The sequence below is a fragment of the Aquila chrysaetos genome, chromosome 7, assembly GCF_900496995.4.
Source record: "Aquila chrysaetos chrysaetos chromosome 7, bAquChr1.4, whole genome shotgun sequence".
In the NCBI taxonomy this organism is placed as follows: Eukaryota; Metazoa; Chordata; class Aves; order Accipitriformes; family Accipitridae; genus Aquila; species Aquila chrysaetos.
In genome coordinates, this window is record NC_044010.1 from 30,111,478 (window position 1) to 30,131,428 (window position 19,951).

The 19,951-nt window shown below is 45.6% G+C and overlaps 1 protein-coding gene across 2 annotated transcripts in view; it reads right to left on the reverse strand.

The window, feature by feature from the left end:
* The window catches only part of TIAM1 (TIAM Rac1 associated GEF 1), a 194,023-nt gene that overhangs the window by 138,676 nt on the left and 35,396 nt on the right, over positions 1–19,951 (reverse strand). The window contains exons 2-3 of one of the 2 annotated variants that reach the window (XM_041124807.1): positions 17,510–17,851; positions 13,526–13,598 (exon numbers count right to left, since the gene is read on the reverse strand). The gene's annotated coding sequence lies outside the window, so the exon portion shown is untranslated. The remainder of the gene's footprint in view (positions 1–13,525; positions 13,599–17,509; positions 17,852–19,951) is intronic. The other variant, XM_030020109.2, reaches the window with a different exon arrangement.

Consider the following 19,951-nt stretch of genomic DNA (forward strand, 5'->3'; position numbering starts at 1 on the left):
GCTGCAACAGTATAGTATCATCATACAGTACTTATCCTTGAAAACATGTAACTCCAATTCAACAATCCTATTACATATGCTCCTAGCATTTGTACAGAAGAGATTTAGCTCTTAGCTTTCCATTGCTTTATCTCTTTCCGTGTTTGCCAGTACAGAAATTATCTCGGGCTATAGACAGGTCATGTCCAAATGCCTCTCCTATCTTCCTGCAAATCTGGAAAAAAAAACCTACCGTCACGTAGCTTGCACTACCCTGTCAAGCTTCCTAGCTCAGCTTTTAATAGCCACCCCTCTGAAGTGCAGTGGAAAGAGCCGGTTATGCTATCTCCCTAGCATCCCGTCTCTAAGCGATGCTATCAAAAAGACAACTTGTGCAATCAAAGGGTCTGTTCAATCCTCTCCCAAGGAGTGCAGGGCAGAGGGAACCTGTGTCACGCTCGTAAGGACTGGAGTCACTTCAGAAGTGATGGCAGTACGAGTCTAACAAGCTAAAGGGCAAAGAGCCTGTCTAGACCAGAGCAGTCAGAAGGGGAGCTCCCAAGAGCACACATGGCAAAAGAACAAAATGAGGGGAAAACAAGAAACACAGACACGTGCACAGATGGAAAAAAACACCTTCTATATTTCAGTGACTTGCCCTAAAGCCTGGGGCTGGGCTGTTAGGGTAAAACCACACCAGCATACCACGCTGCTGGCAGGGGGAAATCACCCTGTCCTGCTCTTTTCTGGCTCTGATACCCCCAACCTGCACATACGTCTTACCTCACAGCCACTGCCAGCTGCCCATGGCCCTTCCCGTGCCCAACACTATTCATGCCAACTCACTGCTTTTATCAGCAAACTGAGCCACCATCGAGCTGTCTCCATGTCTCAGCAACACACCCACCTCTTGCATAAAAAAAATTTAGAGCTAAAACACTTCTGTTTCATTTATTTCAAATGCACTGTTCCTACAGGCCTATCCTCCATGATAAGCGTAGACATTTCTTGAATCATCATCTCCTACATCTAATACTGAAACCCTGTTTTAATGCTGTTTTGCCATTCACCTGCTAGGGATATTCTCTCTCTTTCACTGCGGTACCCGCTTCTGTGCTCTTGCCCAAGACCTGTCTCTTACCTCATCCCATTTTTTTCCTCCTATCACGCCTCCAACACATTCTTGACAACGCATAGTTTAGTCACCATTAGCAAGTCTAAACCCCGGCTATGCAGCATTTGCCAGCAAGACAGCTCTATCTCCGTGAGAACATCAGCCCGGCTTTTTAAATACACAGCTCTCAGCAGGTCTGACGCTGCAGCCCAGGGACAGCCCACGGAGCAGGCAGCGCTCTCGAGAAACTTGCCCTTTATGTACAAGTATTAATGTAACAGTGGCACTTACAGATGCTTTTGACTGATCTTGCAGCAGCTACACTCGGGGAGCGCTAACTGGAACGTATAATGAGAGGAAAGGAAGGATTAAGACAAATGGGATCTGCAAGGTGGGTTTGTCTGCACTGATCACCCCACCAACTAAATATTGACATTAATACTAAAACTGAAGGGCAGGAGATGTCACTTAGAGTACATTTTCACCATTAGTTCAAACCAAGACCATGAAAGGGACAGCACGACCCAGGGCTGCACATTCCCACTGGCTCCTTCACACCACCCGAGCATGGCTGCACCCACGTGTCAGTCAAATCAAGCTGCCCAAAACCACATCTGACAAAACCAGGTCATTTTTCAGCCATGCGGCCTAGGAGTGCTGCTACTGACACAAGCAAGGCAGTAGGAACATGGGGCCCAGCAAAGGAAGAGGTGAGATAATACCGTCCCCTTCAACAGCAACTCAGTCCTGGAGCACTAAAAAAAAAAAAATTAAAAAAAAAAAAAAAATCACCCAGATGTTCAAGAAAGTAATTTAATTTTTTTTCCTGAAAAGTCAGCCAAGAGAAACAGGGAGCAGGCTGCAGTCAGCCCCAGCCATGCTGCCTCAACACCACCAACGCTGCTCAGAACAGTTTCTTCTGTGTTTTTCCCAACCAGCCTCTAAGGCAGATTGCTGGTTTGGCTTCAGCACCTGTGGGGAACATCCGATCTTGTCCTGCGAGCACAGCATCCCACCCCACAATGAGCCATTTCCATTAACCAAGCCAGAGTTTCACTAATGACATTGCCCTACCAAAAATAAAAATTAAAAAAAAAAAGGCTACAAGGTGCCTAGGAATAATCCCAGACTATTCTGCTGAGCTGCATCTTCTCTCTACCCTTGGAGCATCGTGAACTCCTTTAATCATGCTGTTTTGCTCTGCCCCTGCAGCTGGACCCCGAGGTATGGCTTTTGCAGCCCCTCACCCCTGACCCACTGCTTCCGACATCTGTTTCTCATCCTCTTCCTCTCCCTCCCTCTCTTATCTGGCACATTCCCACCAGCCTACAAACCCAGCCTTTGTCTTCTCCTCAGAGCAGCACTGATCCCCATGCCCTCTCCCCACCCCTGCTCCCCCCGTCACCCGGGGCTATTAACTGCACTGTGGTATTCAAACACTGTAAGTTTAGGACCATATAAAAGTTGGGGGGGTGGGAGGGTGGAACAGCCATTGCGCGTATGCCGAGCGGTTTTATTTAAAACACAGCTTATACCTGAATCTAGACACCAGCAATTGCAGATACAGTCCTTCTCCCCTCACCTGGCTGCTGGCCACCTGCCACCACTATGTCTGCTTTCCTCATGCCCTCCTCTACACCTCCCCAGGGTACCAGCTCTTCGCCATCTGCTTCACCTATCGCCCAGCGCGCCCCACGCTGCCTGCCTTCCTCATGGCTCCCACCAGCCATCACCCATCCCAACATCATTCCTCCGGCAGCCATATGCGTGCACGGCCCCAACTCCAAGAGGGCCTCTGGGCAGTACTGCAGCACAGGCATTGGGCAACAAGACAGCGACAGCAGCAGCCACAAACCCTTTTGCCGGATTCCTGCCTTGTTACCACATCGAAACAGCAGCTCCTCCAGCCAGCTCTGGCGTTACTGCAGGCACGCCATGCATGCCAAACCGAGTATGCGTTTCCAGAACAGAAGTGACATGGTGCCGGAGGAGCTCACCCAGGGGCACAGCAGACTGTCATCAAACAAGGCCCTGGTGAAAGAAGCCAAACATCTGAAAAGATATGCCGTGACTTGAACTGAAGCCTCGCAAGCCTCGGGGAGAAAGTACGTGATGTGCCGTGATAGCTGTCATGCAGAAGACCAGACTGGATCGAGGTCTTCACCTTTGGTTTCTGTTCTGCAAGCGATTCTACAGAGCAAGAGCAGCCCTTGCAGAAATGCCTCCTGGCTGAACAAGCTCATCTATGCTCACAGCAACATGAACTTGCTTTCACAGGTACCTCTGGAAGATCCCCTCTCAAAAGACATTCCCAAGGATTCCTGGACAAAGAGCCACAGGGGCAGATGATCATCACCAGGTGCAGATGATCACCACCCTTGTTCTATCCTCAAGTTTCTATGAATCTACGTATCAAATAGATCAGAGGGCAACCTCCCCTCTGCTTGCATTTCCAGCTTTGCCTTCAAATCAGCCTCTGCAATGTTACTGCTTCTCCTTCTTTACTGCTCTTTTTGTGTACTGGTCCTGTCCAAGGCTCTGGAGTTCTATTACGCTGTTTGCTACATTGCCAATATTATTTTCTCTGTGTCCACCCAGCCTTTCTCTTCCTTCAAACTCACTCTTTGCACCAGTTTCTCCAAAGACACCATCTTCCAGTTCATGTTATTGCTTTCTTTATGATAGGGCTGCGAGATCTGAGTTTTTACAGGACTGAGCACATCCGTTCCAGACCAATGTCACAAATAAATCCTCTCAGAACAGGTGCAACAGCATCAAACAAGGTGGCAATATGCATGATGTTCCTGCACCAGATCACTGTTTATACACATACACATACATAAAAATACTTGTAAATGCTTTTTGAGAGGGAGGTGGGACCAGAGATCTCTTCTAACCTACACGATTCTACGATTCAGTCATTTTTTTGCAAGGAAAACAATAAAGACTAGAACTGGAAACGGCACTGCTCACTTGACAGCATACAGCAGAGGTCTTCTTCCCAGCTCCACCATAGGGCCACAGTGTGACCTTTGCTGTGACATTTCACTTCTCAAAAAATCACAATTCATTCCCACTAATGAAAATATGACATCAAAGGTCTTTTGCAGTGCACCTAGTAATCTACCAATGAAAAACTGTGATGTAAATAAGTAGATAATTGCTACTATGCTTAAAACTGAGGAACATCACTACAGTATAACATATTATTATTGTATCACCTGAAAAAACTTGTAAATATAAACCAACAGTGAAAGCCCTCACTGCTGAAAAAAATATTTCATACTTTTCCCTTTCTTCAGTCCTCTTTGATAGGGTAAGGAGGGCTGACTTATGTGAATATGCTATCTGAATTAGGCAGTTTTGACAGCCATTTCAGCAGCCTCCTGGAGAGACTGGAGCTGGCCATGACTAGCGCAGAAACCGGAGACAGGCACGTGGGCTGGAGGCTGAGCCCCTCGGCCCCGTCCCAGCATGCAGCCGCAGGCAGTGGGAGCAGAAAGGCCAACTGCAGCTACCGGGTCCACCAGCAACACGGCAGTACCGAGCGCCACAGCTGCCTCTTCGGTGCTGGGAAGACAAAGGTGTCTTTACCAAACTGACCTGGCAAACAAAATTCAGGAACCCCTCTTGGCACTGGCTGAGGTGTAGTTAAGGACAATAAGCTCTGAAGTTCACTTTCATGGAGAAAGCAAATTTTACCATGGTAGGCAATTGCAGGCTTTGTCTTGTTTCAGGCCTGGTGCGTTCCACCAGCATTTTCCGAAAGGACAATTTTGCCCCTAGAAAGTAGACAGCTCTTCAGTTAGCACCAGTAAGAGAGCGATGATGTTTAGTTTGATAATGTGACTGTCAGTGGGATTTTGAAATGTCACTCCCACACCTAGCAGATGCAGTTGGCTCATTCCTCATTTTAGAAAATTGTACTGAAGTTCCTTTTGTAATTGATGCAAAATATTTCACAAGGCTGGAGTTTTATTTTGGAAAAAAAAAAAAAAACCACCTCTCATTCCCTTTCAATTAAAAGGCATTTTAATTAATTCTCTTGAACATATTTAAACTGTTCTATCCTTTTTAAGGATGCTTTTGCAGGGACAAGCTATCTCCTTAAGTAAAACACATATGGCACAGAGCTAAACTAAAAATGCCCAAAACCAACACAAAAGAGCAAGCTGATGTTTCAGGAAGGTGGATCCTCCACCTGCCATCATACTTGGCCCTGACTTTGCCAAAACATACATCTGTGAATAACTCTGGAAGGGTGACCCAGACGAATGTTTGTATAACGGGAGCTTGAAAATGTAACTTGTGTTTAAACAAGCATGTAAGACAAATCACAACTGGAATGACAGTATAAAAAACAAGTGAGAGGAGACACCAAAAACCTGTGGGAGAAAGATGACATGAGTTCCAGTCAGTTTTGGTACCTTATCTTACAAGTGAGCTCACCTAATAATTTGAGTACCAAAACTAATCTATTAGATGAGCTGATTTGTTGGGGTTTTTTAGTATCAATTTTCAATCCATATAAAAACTGTCCCTCAAACATCACAAACCCACCTGAATTCTTCACATCCTCTCTACCCCTCCAAACTTTTTCCTCCTCTTTGGACAAATGCACCTAAAAGAAGAGGAAACCCTAAAAAACAGCCCCAGATTTACTGTATCTTGAATCCAGGATATATAGAAATATGGATGTGGAAAGAAAATTTATTCCTGAGTTAACACTTCGCTCAGAAATAAATCTTTGATTTTTATCCTGTGGCAACTAAATCTCCTCTCCCTGCAAGTCCTGACATTGAACTTCATGGAAATTGGACTAGGCTGCTAGAAAAACTGCCGTGACATTTTCTAAGGGCCCAGATCTATACACCCATATGCTGGTCTTTAACTTCATCAGCTAAACATATTGGATTTGTTTCTTAAGGTTGAAATAACATTATTTACCCTCTGTTCCATCATGCAAAGTTTAGAAGTGAACTCAATTGGTTTTGCTCTTCATCCTAAAACTAAGGCAATGATCACTTTATCATCAGCTTGTTCTTAAAACTCATCACAGTTCTCTAAATTGCTCTTCTGTTTTCACAGCGGGGTTTGGTTGAATATTCTTCTTTGAGAAACTGGCTATATACAACTATATCAGCCCATGAAACAGTCACCAACATTTGGTAGAGAAAGGAAGACAAGCATATCCTGTACCAAATTCTGTGCAGTTGTTATCCTCCATTACACAAACACTTGGCAGGCTTCCATTATAAAATTTATGCACTAAAATTAGCTCTCACAATTGCAATCAATTGCAACAATCAAGTGTAAGTAATTAAAAAAAAAAGTGAGCATGAAAAGCAATGTTACGGCACTGCAGTGGTTCCTCTATTTATTTATAATTATGTCCAGTACAGTCTTTCTATCCATCGTTCATAAGGCTGCAAGCACACAACCCATAAGCAGAGTAATTTCTCAACAAGAAGCTTCCTTCTGCGATGCCCCAGAACATTTCCTTGTCGTTTCATTTTTGACACTCTCTCCCCATCTTGGGGAAGGAGGCTGGGAAGGGACCCTACAAACTCCCCAGTGCAGAAGATGCCCTCCTCCATCTCCTCACACCCCAGCTTTACCCAGCCCCTCTTGGGCTGCTTCACGTACGCGTGCACACACCCCCTTTTCCTTGCCCCTGTTTCTGCAGACAAGTGACCTCGGCACCGCTGCCCTCTCCACCCTTCCTCGCTCAGGACCCGTCTGTGCGGTGCTAAGGGAGGGGATGGTGCAGCTCCGCAGGACCCCCTCAGGGACAACCCGACCCTGGCTCTCTATAGATTCTTGCCAGGGCTGAATCCCACCTCCGGCACTGGTTGTCAGGTAGCAGAGCACGGGGGCTTTCTAGGAGGGGCAGGGAGAGATAGGTCCTTGGCCTGGTTTCAGCTGGGATAGAGTTAACTTTCTTCTTGGTAGCTGGTAACTGTGGTTTGGATTTAGTGTGAGAATAATGTTGATAACACGCTGATGCTTTAGTTGTTGCTAAGTAGCGCTTATCCTAAGTCAAGGATTTTTCAGTTTCCATGCTCTGCCAGCAAGCAGGTGTACAAGAAGCTGGGAGGGAGCACGGCCAGGACAGCTGACCCAAACTAGCCAAAGGGATATTCCATACTATAGGATGTCATGCACAGTATATAAACTGGGAGGAGTTGGCTGGGAGGGGCCGATCACTGCTCAGGCATCGGTCAGCAGGTGGTGAGCAATTGCATTGTGCACCACTTGTCTTTTCTTGGGTTTGGGGTTTTTTTTTTTAATTGTATTCCTTTTCATTACAATTATTATTGTATTTTATTATAGTGTTATGTTATGTTATGTTATATTTTATTTTACTTTAGTTATTAATTCGTTCTTATCTCGTCTTTTAATTCTCCTCCCCATCCCACTGGGAGGGGGGAGTGAGCAAGTGGCTGCATGGTGTCTAGTTGCTGGCTGGGCTTAAACCATGACAGTCCCCAAAACAGCACCCGGGCTGACTGTCACCGTAACCACTTGCAGAGCAAGTGTGCACTTCGAAAACATGAGCCTTGTTTTCTTGCTGCAGTGTGGGGAGGGATTAAGGGTTAAAAGCCATCTTACCAACCAACAGCAAAGCATCAGGAATGCTACTCAAAAAGATTTTCATGACCGTGAATAACTTTAAGACAACTATACAGGGACTTGGTCGATATGTGGGGCTTTTTTTATCACCCTCTTTGACACAGATGGCATATACTGTGTATGGTATGGTGCCAGAGCAGAATTCAAAGGCAGCTTTGTACAGATTTTTCCCTCTTGAAACAACAACTCATGAAACTAGTAATAGATGTTATATTGTTTGGAACGAAAAGCAGATACTGTGTATAAACTTCTGGAAACTAAAACACATATGGCAAGAATACACTAGAGAATATAGAATACTCTAGAGAATGCAAATAATAAAAAAATCCTCTCTATGTAATTCAGTGTAAATATTGCATCTGATTGTCTCTTCTCTCCCACATGCATACAAGCAAATCAATGTCTGGCACCCCACTTTAATGTGAGGAGTACTCCATCTTCTATGCTAACAATCTACATAACTTCTGGCCCCTGAGAACCTATGACCTTGCATGTCATCACACATTCAAACTGAATTACCTGCCACTGTTTTAATTCACTTTGGAGTTTTGGGCTGTGTTTTTTTTAAACAGGTCACAGCTGTACTATAAAGGAATATACATAGATAAATAAGCATATGGTATTAAAGGAACATTTTTAGTTTTGCAAAAAAAAGAATGAGAAAAGCTTGCATGGTACAGCTTGATCAAATCAGAAGCAAAGCCCTCAGGTACTACACATTTGTCTCCCTTTCTCAGTTCCTAACAGCAGATGCTCTTCTGTCCCAGACCTATCACACTGAAGAGAAAAATGAGCATAAACTCATCATTCTTTGTATCATCTAAAAGCTATTTACAGTGGTCAACATGAAACAAATTAAACCGATTTGGACACAACAGAGAGCCCACCAACACAAGTTTAACAATTTTTCCATGGACATCACTTGGCTTTGGCCCAAGCCTGTAATGTCATTTCTCACTGACATCCTTTTGCACCATGAAATTCATGTCCACAATTCACATCAGATAAAGCCAAAGAGGCCTCTCAGCAAAATGTCCAGAGAACCAGCTGACTCTTCGGCAAAGTCTACCATAAAAAAAGGCATATGGGCATGATCAAAAAAGGATTTAGTATAAAGCTGGTTTATATGACACTAAATAGAAGCTGGTATCTAGCACATCTTGCCCTTATTTTATTTTTTCATTGAACACACCTGTTGTTCTCATTCAAGATGAGGGCTAAGCTATTTAAACAGCCAAGTTACTTTGTGAGCTATTTCCCTTAGCATACAAGCAAGCCCAGGCAAGAGAAACCATTCCTCCAAAACACGGCTGCTTCCCAGAGACAGTGCAGGGCAAAATTTGTAGAGTAAATATGCTCTCTGACTTCACAAAGAGCCTCACACTTGGCGTTTCAGTACAGTATATTCCATGATCGCTTCCCCCGCAAAGATGCACATTGCAATGGGTTCCACCATCAAACTCTCATCGGTTTGGCTTTTTTGCTCACAGACTGAGCTGCAGCTGCAGGTTCAAGTTGCTGCACCCCTCCACCCCTCCAGGCAAACCAGAAGGTGACTGTCAAAAATGATACTGGAAAACAAGAGCTACAAAAAAATTTTTATATGAAAAGTCTTCCAGTTGAGGGATGAAAGTTTCTTTTCAAAGGAGAAGAGAGATCCCAAAAGACCCATCCATCCCATGGCCATTTACCCGGGAGGATCAGATGTGTCTTGGGAAGAAGAACAGGAACCTGAACCCAGGCTCCCACTTTCCAGCCGAGCCCCCTGATCACTGCCAAGGCAATGCTCATCATTCAAGTCCAGAGCAGCCTCTTTACTCCCTCTCTGATTCAAATCCAGTTTTAAACCCAAGCATAGTGAGAACATTTCTGATTTCTTGAAGCTTTATAGGAAAGCATTTACATCTTCAATGTAACTGAAATTAAAAGTTATGCATAAAACGTAGGGGTGATGTCAAGTTATTTAAAATTCCTCATTTCGACTTCGCATTAGGAGAAAAAACATATAGGGAAAGATTTTTTTAAAAAATATACAAGTTGTAAGGGATAGTTTTAAATATAGCAAAAAAGGAGATGGCTAGAGGAAAGGATTTGGAGGAGAACTGAAGCTGATAGTCAGAAAAGGGGAATGTAACAACACACCAGACTGCAGAATGCCCTCCAAAAGCAATGAAAAGATAATCATTGCAAAAAGCACTGCCACAGCAGAAGATAATCAGCAGCTGAACACATCTCTATAAATTCTCATGCTCCTACAGTGCTATGGAAATGCAATGCTATCCCAAATACTGGAATTTTCTTAGACTGGAGAGACAGGGAAAAGAAAATGGCCACACTCCAGAAGCATCTTAAAATATTTCCTGTGTTGAGTAGCACAAAAAAAACAAATAGTAGCAGAGACTCATGTCACGTTCACAGCAGGGAAAGATCTCATTAATTGGCCATCCCACTCCTCAGCCTAGGAAGCGTGCTGCCAAGCTGCTCCAGGTACCAGGGGCAAAAGGTCCAAGAGCAGCTACTTAAGTAGGTAACTTCAAACCTGGCATGGCCAACCCAGGCACTAAACATCTTTCAAGATCAGGTGCCCACTGAGCAGATGACTGTTCAGATAACAAGCTGCAAACAAAATCACACACATGGATACACAGAAGAAATACTTTGGCTTCAAAGGCATTTTTCTTTAGCACGTAAACATTGCAGGAATTTCTCTTATGTCTCAAATAGCATTACTCTGTGCACAAAGTCAAGTCCACTCATGGCACAGTTTATTTTCGTCCGACTATCAGAAACAAAACAACAGCCTTTAACCGCTCAGAGAGACTGCAGTACAACATCCTGAGGTTCAGAGATGCTCTGCAACGACGGGAGAAGCTATTTTTGGAAATCTATCTGGTTGCTAGGGCAAATTCTTTTAACGATATGCACCATCCACCAAGCAGAATCTGGTTTGCAAGTCAGGAGAGGAGGAAAAATGAAGATGAGAGATGACTAACCAGGGTAATGTGAGAAACCAAATGAAATGCCATGCTATCCAGAAATATGGTTACAACTTCCATCAAGACTCAGCTGAACTCCTACGTGAAATACACCTGGTTGTTTTGAGCCAACAGAGCCTGGATCACAGGCTTGAAAGAAATTTTGAAAGGTTGTACAAGGCATCCTGCTGCCTCCAAGGCAGGATTAACTATATCTAAACAGTACCTTATGCAGGGCATACCACTACTGAATCATAAGCATTTGTTCATACAGCCCTCTTGTATCAATATTATTTGTCTTTTACACAAGGGAGTAAATGAGGCAGACAGAAGTGAAGCAGTTAGCCCTCAATTGCACACTAAGTCTCATGCAAAATTAGGAAATCATTCCGGATGTTCAAAAACCCACAAATAACTGATGAATCAGTTTCCTAGGAGCTGTATGCATGGATATCTTCTCATTTTCAAAATTACTGGAGCCTCAATTCACTTCAACCTGTTACACATCTGGACAGTCTTACATATTTTCTAAAAGACCATGGCAGTTTTTCTATCCAAATTCCAAGCTTTCAGCTCAAAAAATGTCTTTTGAAAGTTAACAGGACAAAGATGGTAAAGAAAGGACAAAGTGAGGAGGGAGGGATTATAAACTATTTTCCATTTTCTCCACGAACAGCAAAGAATGGAAACTGCACGCTAATGTTCAAAAACACCAGCTTTGGATGACGCAAACTGGAAAACGTTGTATAATTTATATCTTACCACCATATCTTTTGGTCAGCTTTGCGCTGAACTCAACTGAAATTATAAGAAAGTGTGCAGATCAAGTTTAGGAAACCACCATACTCTTCTTGGTAGCTGAGCACTTTGTGTGTCAGAGGAAAGCTTCTGTAATTAAAATAGTATCTCCTTTACAACTAAGAACAGAGAATATTTAGTTAGACTTTAAACTGTTGAGGAGAGGCTTATATAATAATCTCACTTAGGCCTCACAGTGAGATGAACAGTGCCTACCAAGACTTAGTCAAACTTACGCGTACCTCGCTGGTAACAGAAAGTACTCCCAACACAACCTGGCATTAAAACTGAATTAGTATGCTCTCTTCCTCCATTTTGACTTCTGAAATAAAAAGGTTCAAATCAATGAGAAATTTCAACACTGCAGAGACCACGAACTAAGTAGAGCCACCAGATTTAAAGATTACTGCTGTAATCTGCAGGAGTGATACTAAGAGCAGAATGACCACCAAGACTGAAGCAGAAACCTGTGCCACAGGTGATGGATGGACATCCAGCGGGGCAGACACCTCCACCACAGTCCTGGGCAGATTTCACAGGCCTCTGGTCAGCAGGGGTTGCACCTCTCTTCGCCAGAATAACCACGAACCAGGCAACGCAAAAGACACCAATTCGTTCTTCTGTGCCAACACAGTGCACCCCCAGCCCCCTGCCTTTACGAAAGAGCAGTTTTCAGATGAAGGTCCATCTGACTTATTTACCTTTGGGCTGCAGATTCCTCACGAACATGCGTGTGACATAGGGATGCCCTGCAAGGGTTGTTCCTGCCCATAGGGTGGCACAGCCCCAGCAGAAGGTATGGACACAGGGCTCCAAGGGACAGGCCAGCACACCAAACCAGGCAGCAAGCCCTCCCCATTTCTACTGAACATGCAGATCTTCAATGCCACTCAGAGCTGCAGCACCTGCCCTCCTTTTGCTCCTCTGCTCAGGAAACAAATCAACTCTTACTTGATGAAGCGTTTGGGCAAGTAAAGATAAGGACATGGCTGAACTATTCAGAGCTCAAACTACAACTGCCTTCAAACCCTTATCAACCATAACACCAAACACAAGGTTTTGTACTCTTCCAGCTGCCTCCCGAAAACCTCTTCAAATGGGACTGCTTTGCATGTGGGATTTCCATAGCCAGTGACAAAAACCTGGCAATTCTCCATATCCGCAGTGCATTCTGCTGTGTGAGCTCCAGCTGAGTGACCTGCACCACTTGGAGGCAAAGCACAAGCAAGAGTAAGGCGCTCCCGAGTTTCTGCAGTGATCCAAAGATGCTACTCAGGCCCTGTAAGGACCATACTGTGCACGTGGGTACACACATGCAGCCGTTTAAGAAATGGTTGTGTTCACTTTAGGAACTGTTAAAGAGGCTAATGCTTCTAAATAACTCAGTTTTGAAAAATGGGGCTTAAATACCATTGAAACCTAAGATCATAAAGAGAAAAACACATGTGCACATGCTCCTAAGAAACCAAACAGCTTTTCAAAACAGGATTTTTCTGACATGCTCCTAAAGAAAGCTTTTTTACATAAACCATCATCAACTGAAGAGCAGTAGAAAGACTTCAACAAATTTGCCAGTAAATACTCCCATCCTACACAGGTAAAAACATTGGCACAAAAGTAATCTAATAACTTCCTAAGCTGATAAAATGCCATTATAAATTACAATATGTATGCACATGTGATATTTGTATCTGAACATATAAATGTAACACAATGTACAGGTTTTTTTAAACAACTTCAGGAGAGTGTTTGTTCATACGATGACCTACCTGTACAGAAAAGACTAAAGGGAAAGATAATCTCTAATCCAAGTGAAATCCACCACAGTCAGGAGACCCATCCTATTAACAAAGACCAGACAGGGAATGAGGAGACCAAGCTTTTATTTCGTGCACCACTGTTTCCTTCTGGGCAGCCCCACTACAACTCCCCAAGCCTCTGCCGCTCCTTCAGTCACTGTCTTACAGGCAGGCTGACAGCTTATTTATGGAAAGGGCTTATCTTTGCTATGAGTGTGAGCTTTTACCTGCATTAAGGTCCTCATCTCCCTCCAAAGGGCCCCGCAGACAGATAAGCTGGCTTCTCTTCTCTGCTTCCCGCTGAAAGGAATACAGGTTGATAAATATTGGGAGGGAATCTGCCTGTAGCTTTACTAGACTACATAAATGGTTAAAATATTCCTAGAGCAGCAGGAAGCTTGTGGGGAGGACACAAAATGCACAGCTGCACAAATGTAAGATTAGGGAAGGAGGATGGAAGGTACCAGGAGGTCTGAAATATTTTTGGTGAGATACATACACAGGCTCACCCAGTCTCCTGACAAGTACTCTGATTTTAAAAGGCGCTTTAATGTGCCTTAGACCTATATAAACAAAGATCATAGAAACAATTGTATATAGCACCCTGGGAAAGAGGAATACTGGTATCATCTTTCACTTTGTAGCTTTATGTTGGAGAGGAGGGAGGAGAAGGAAAGAGGGAAGTAAAGTAACCACACTCAGCATCACGGCTTGACATGAACAGGCCTGTTTCTTTTGTTACTTTGGGTCATCAGGATAATTAAATCCTTTATAATAGCCACCGATCCGCGTCAGACAGCGCGTATAACTGCGAGCCAACTTCTCTAAGTTGCACAAAAGAGCTGCTACGTATTGCAAAATCACCTCTGCGCCTTGCTCGGCGCTTTCCGGACAGATTCTGGCGCCGCTACTTCAGCAGCGCCATACCATGCCAACCGGCCAGACTGACGGACAGCCTCAGCCCACGCCGGCCACAGAGCCCCACACACGGAGGTCCGGTGCCATTTGGGGAGCAAGGTGGTACCCCAGTGTCTGAGATACAGCCTGTCCTGTGCTGTCCAGGGGACCCTGCAGTTCGACCACAGCTCGGATGCCACATGCGTTTTTTTGGAAGAGCTGTGGAGTTGATGGAAAGGACAGTCTGAGTCGCTGCACTTCTGTTTCCACCCCTCCTCCCCCAACTGCAGAGTTTCTAAATTAATCTGGGTCTTTAGGCTTGTCGGCTTTTATTGCCGTTTAATAAAGAAAAGTCCAGCTTTCACGCTACAAACTACAGGGCTGAAATCCCCAGACAAGTTTAGTAAGTGCTTTTTGCAATTCGCCTTTGCCCTTACTCATCCAAGTGTACTCCCTTAAGTGTCTCCTAAAAATCTAAGATAGGAAATGCGCTTAGTTTCTTCCTTATTTTCCCCTCCCTGCAATGTTTTAATCAAAACGTGCAAGCCAGCTACATCCAGCAGACACGGGGCGGATAGGAACAGCACCGCTTTGTGCGGATTGCGCTCGACAAGTCACATCAGCAGGCTGCAGCCTGAACCAATACCCCCCTCCCTCCCCAAATCCTGACCTCTGCTACTTGGAGGTCTCTGACTTGAGGATGCCAGAGGGCAAGAAATCCTGCTTCTGTGCAACAAGACATTGTTAAAGGGAAAATTCCTCAGGTTTTTTTTTTTTTTTTCCTAAATCCTTGACAAGGAGATCTGTGTGTGTATGGCCCACAGCAGAATAATCCTACGTCTATCAAAATCAAACACGAATTTACTGACCAGCTCTCACGTGCTGCAGGGACCAAGCCAAAGCCTAGACATTTGCACTGGCTTTCTCGTGACAATATAACACCTCTTCTATTTTAGCTTCACTTAAGTACAGGAGAGAAAAAAAAAATTAGTAAAAACGTGTCTAACTAATAACTGGAAACTTTCTGTTAAACTAATCAGAGCACTACGCTTGGGTAGGGGCGTGCTACAGCTTCCTAGGATGCGGTAACCAACCAAACATAACCCACCATCGGCTCCTGGCAGGATCAGCTGCTCGGCTGCAACAGCACGCATCTGTTAGCGCTGGCAATTTACAACTGGAAAGTATTAGGGAGGGCTGATTAATTGCTACAATATGAAATTTCCATGCCTTCATTTTACATTAGCAGCTTCACAGTTAGCAAAAACACGAGGGAAAACCAGAAAAGGGGGGAATGGAGCGGGAGAAGAAAGCAGCCCCTCTCAGACATGTCCAGGGCCAGGAGCATCCTCAGAGGATGCTCCCTTTTCAGCAGGGCTTCAGCTTTCATCAGAAACAAACGAGGCCTCCACGCTTTCAGGCTGTGCAGAAAACTCCACAGAGTGAGCTGACACAGTGATGTCCTCCAGAGCCCCCAGACCCCCTCTCTGCCACTGGGGTAGGCTGGCAGGGCTTGTGCCCCAGGGGCACACAGAACTGCAGAGAGACCACAACAGCCACAAGATGGATGGAGGTAACACCATCCATCCTCCTTCGCACCTCCCTCCTCTTCTTCCCCCCCCCAAAAAGGAGGGGTGAGGGTTACGCAGCAAATCCAAGGCTGCAAACCTCTTGCTTTGCACCCCCTCCCTACCCAGCCCCTGGCACCACATGTAGGGACCAGCCACCTTAAAAAGTGGAGACCATCAAGAGCCACCTTCGCCTTCCCGGAGTGCAGGAGCGGGCCCAAGCATAGGCACCGGAACGGGCATGGGGAAATGGAACCAGTGACAGCCATAGGAAAATCACAAATCCTCTGCCAGAGGGCAAGCTCACCACCGGCCCAAGGCACAGGGACACACTGCACGGAGATGCCAGTGTCACAGGCTTCCCGCTGAGATGCTCCGGTCCAACCCATCAGCACAGGGGCAATTTGCACCCACTGCAGAAGCAGGAAGTAGGAAACCACCACATCTTGCTCCCCGGATGGAGCAAAGCAAGATGACGGCTTTGTTGTCACATCCCCTGCATCCCTTTCTCTCCCCTCCACATGCAGGCAGCAGGCTTATTTCCAACATGCTTTGCGATACAAACTCAGATGAACAAAAGAACAAAAACTCTCGCCCCCTCCCTCCGGAGAAGAGAGGAAAATTCAGAGTTCGGTCTGCCACTCCGCTGCTAGCTGGCACCGCCACTGCCAGTGCCACGTGGGCCGCCGAGTGCCGGGTAATTTCACACGCCATATGTGCGGCAATTGGGAAGCACCGAGAGCAGAGAGCTGGAGGAGCAGCCACTGCCTGCAAATCAGCGGTGTTATGGGGAGGGAGAAGCAGCAAAACAACATCCACAAGTAATCTGTCACACACAGTCTTTCCAAGGTGACATAATGCCCCTGGACACGCTCCCAGTCCAACATGAAAGGCGTGTGGACACAGGGCACGCTTTGGCATCACCTGCCTGCGTGTGCAGTGCTGCTGGCGGTGATAAACCCAGAATGCAGCATCCACCACCACACGGCCCACAGGCAGGGGTTTGGGGGGCCATCATCCCACATGGTGACAGGCAGGGTCTGGGCAGCAGACCCAAGGGCACCGCACACATGGCTGGTTGCGTGCCATGCACCCAACCGAACCCGGCGGCTCTGCCTCGTCCCCCCAGCCTACAGCCATACCCCTGGGATCTCTGCCTCTGGCTGGGAAACCCATTGGCACGTTTCCAGGATTGCCACTGAAAGGGACCTGCACCAGGCAGGAGAGCAGGGTGCAGGCAGAACAGCCCTCAGCAGGGGTCGGCGATGCACACACCAGGTGCAAGAGATGAGCATCCTCTTGCCTGGGAGGAGAAACCGCCTCCCTGCAAGGAGCTCCACCAGTGGGAATACAGCGTTGCCAAGCTTCAGGCATCAAAACCTTGATGTCTACTTCACACCTGGGGTTTTCCAAGGCAGGTTTTTTGTTTGTTTGTTTTAACAGCTGCTGGGTCCACGTGACAAATTTTATGCAAGCAAGATTTAAATCCTCATAATTAAAGAGGCACAGAAATGGGGTGGGTGGGGGTTGGGGGCATGGGACGACAACACACAACACGACGACACAACAGACACCCACACACTTAAACTGTAAAAACTTAAGAGGTGGAACAGCACATAAGTTCTTGTCCCAGAAGTAGCAAAGCTTTATTTTTTTCTTTCTTGAAAACACCTCAGTCACTGAAGAAAGAAAAAAAAAAAAGAATGAAGTTTTAAAAACATGGTCTGACACAACATTTGTACTCACCTTGGCAAGATCTCTTATTTTTCAAAGGTCTAACAGCTTCTGGGTGAATATAGCAGCTCCAGAAAGAGAGAGTTTGACAGTACTATCTGCAGAGAGATACCTTGAAAGCAGAGGGTCTGAGTTTTTCTCTGTGTAGACCCATTAACAGATTTCAGCATCACGGTTCCTCCAGTTGGCTTCTCCTTAGCAGAAGGGTCTGGAGATGAGTTGCTGGGCAGCTCTGGGACAAACACAAGAAGCCTCTCCAGGGAGCTGGGCTCCGGCAATCGGGTGGTGCAGGGCTGATGCACCAAATGGCTGCACCCCGGGTCGAGCCTCGCCGTCAGGTACCAGCACGCTCCCCTGCGCGAAGAGCAAACACAGAGCTGACAAGTGCAGCCTTCAGCTACGGTGCGGCGTTTTGCTTGTGTTTTATGTAACCATTTATGACTGTTATTCAATTATGAAGGAGAGCTTACCATGGAAACTGCAAGGAGGTATTTTGTTTAAGATACAGAGCACACTTTTTAAGTAAGAGCTGTTCATCTCTAATATGCAAACATCTTAACTGCATTCAAGGTTTTACATTTAGATTCCCAGAAGACGGCCAGTCCTACTTGGAGACTATGCACCGCACGGCACACTTTAAAACAAAGAATTTTAAAATTTTTCCTCCCTAAAGCTAAAAAGCCAGGTGAAATGAAGGAAAGGATCCACTCCTTTATGCGGCCATTACAGGGTTTGGCAGGAAATACCATTTTCCACTGAGGCCCCACAGGACAGTAGCGGCTTAGCAGGCTGCCAGCCTACATCAGCCCCCCAAACTGCTAAGCCTCAGGGACCGGTCCCAATCATGTACAGCCCACAGTTAGTCAGTAAGTGACCTAGTAATCCAATTAGGCAGCAACACAGGCTGTCTAAAGAAATAAAACAAAAGGAAATGGGGAAGGGAAAAGTAACAGGAAAGAAATTATGCCTAAAGCAAAGCATATCCTCATTACTCCCCTAATCCGCAGCTGCGAGCAGGAGCTTAGCTGGGTGCCCAGCGCCTGGGAGAGGGGGAGAACAACCTACCGAAAGCCCAGCTCACATTCCAGCCTGGAAATCCCCCGTCACTAAACACAAGAGCTGCTCGCTGGGTGTATGGAAGACCAGGCAGCGGAGACAGTCGTCTCTAGCCAGCCTAGTCAATAAAGCTTGGCGTGATTTCTCCAACCTGTTCTAGCTATTTAAGGCACTTCTCTGGCTTTTGTAGCACTGCATTCAGCCATTGCCAGGTACTCCAAGCGCGTCATCCAGAAAACCACATGGCTGCAAAGGGACAGGGGAGGGACACGAAGATGATGCCTTCTGAACACAGCTGGGTGGCAGAGGCTACTCCCACGAGTGCTCCCTTGAGGTGCCCACCCCCAGCTGCCCAACCCACCAGGTGCCCAACGGCAAAGAGTATCGCGTGCTTTTCAGAGGATGCCCCACATCTAGCACAAACATGAACAAGTACAAGAGAAACCACCCATTCAGCTTTAAAGGTCAGAACCCCTGGGAAGAGAAGGGAAACGCAATTTTGCAAGGCACTGTGAAAAACACTACAACTGCAAAAAGGGGCTTTCTGTTTAAAACAAATGTTTAACTGCTGGTGGTTTTCACACACCTAAGAAATGAGCACAGCCAAAGTTTTAAAAACATGTTTTAAGCAACTTCCTAGCCGAGTTCTGGCTTCCGCTGGGCTGTAAGATAATTATAAACTCAAACACAGTGCAAGAGATCGCAGCTGCCGATGGATTTGTTTGTGGGTGTGAAAGCTCAAAAGCACAAAAACTATCACATCAGCTTCCATGCTGGAGGCCCAAACAGCAGCATTATCTGGGGTTTTGGAAAACAACAAAATGAAAGAAAAAAAGCCTTGCAAATGCCATTGCTTAATTATAAATTAGCATTTTTAATAGGAAAGTAAACATAAGGCTTGTTTTATATGATGATAACTATCAGCATGTCAGGTTTTTTTATGGTTTCTCCATTATCATAACAAAAGCGTGCTGAGCATCTTGGTTGAACTGCGGGAGTTAAAAATGCATAACATCCTGACTACTTAGAGACAATTTTGCAAACAAGAAGTGACGAGGATACAGTTCTATGACTGATTTCTTTTATTAATAACTTTAACAGCACCTTAAGTCTGCAGAGAGATCCACTTATTTTATCAAGATGGACCTGCAATCCAAGATCAAAGTTTGAAAGCAAGATAGGTTAAGGAGCTGGGCATCCATCTCTGACTCAGTAAAATCCTTCTCCTGAAAACTATCATAAAGGACTCACTTTTGCTCTGTATTCTGTGACACGACACTGCACGGCATCATCTGGCAATGAAGCAATGCCTCTTGGTAGCCGTTCGCCAAGCTACCAAAACCTTGGCTGAGCGTGGCCAGGCCCCGTTTTGAGACAGAGCAGATCCTGCACTGGTCC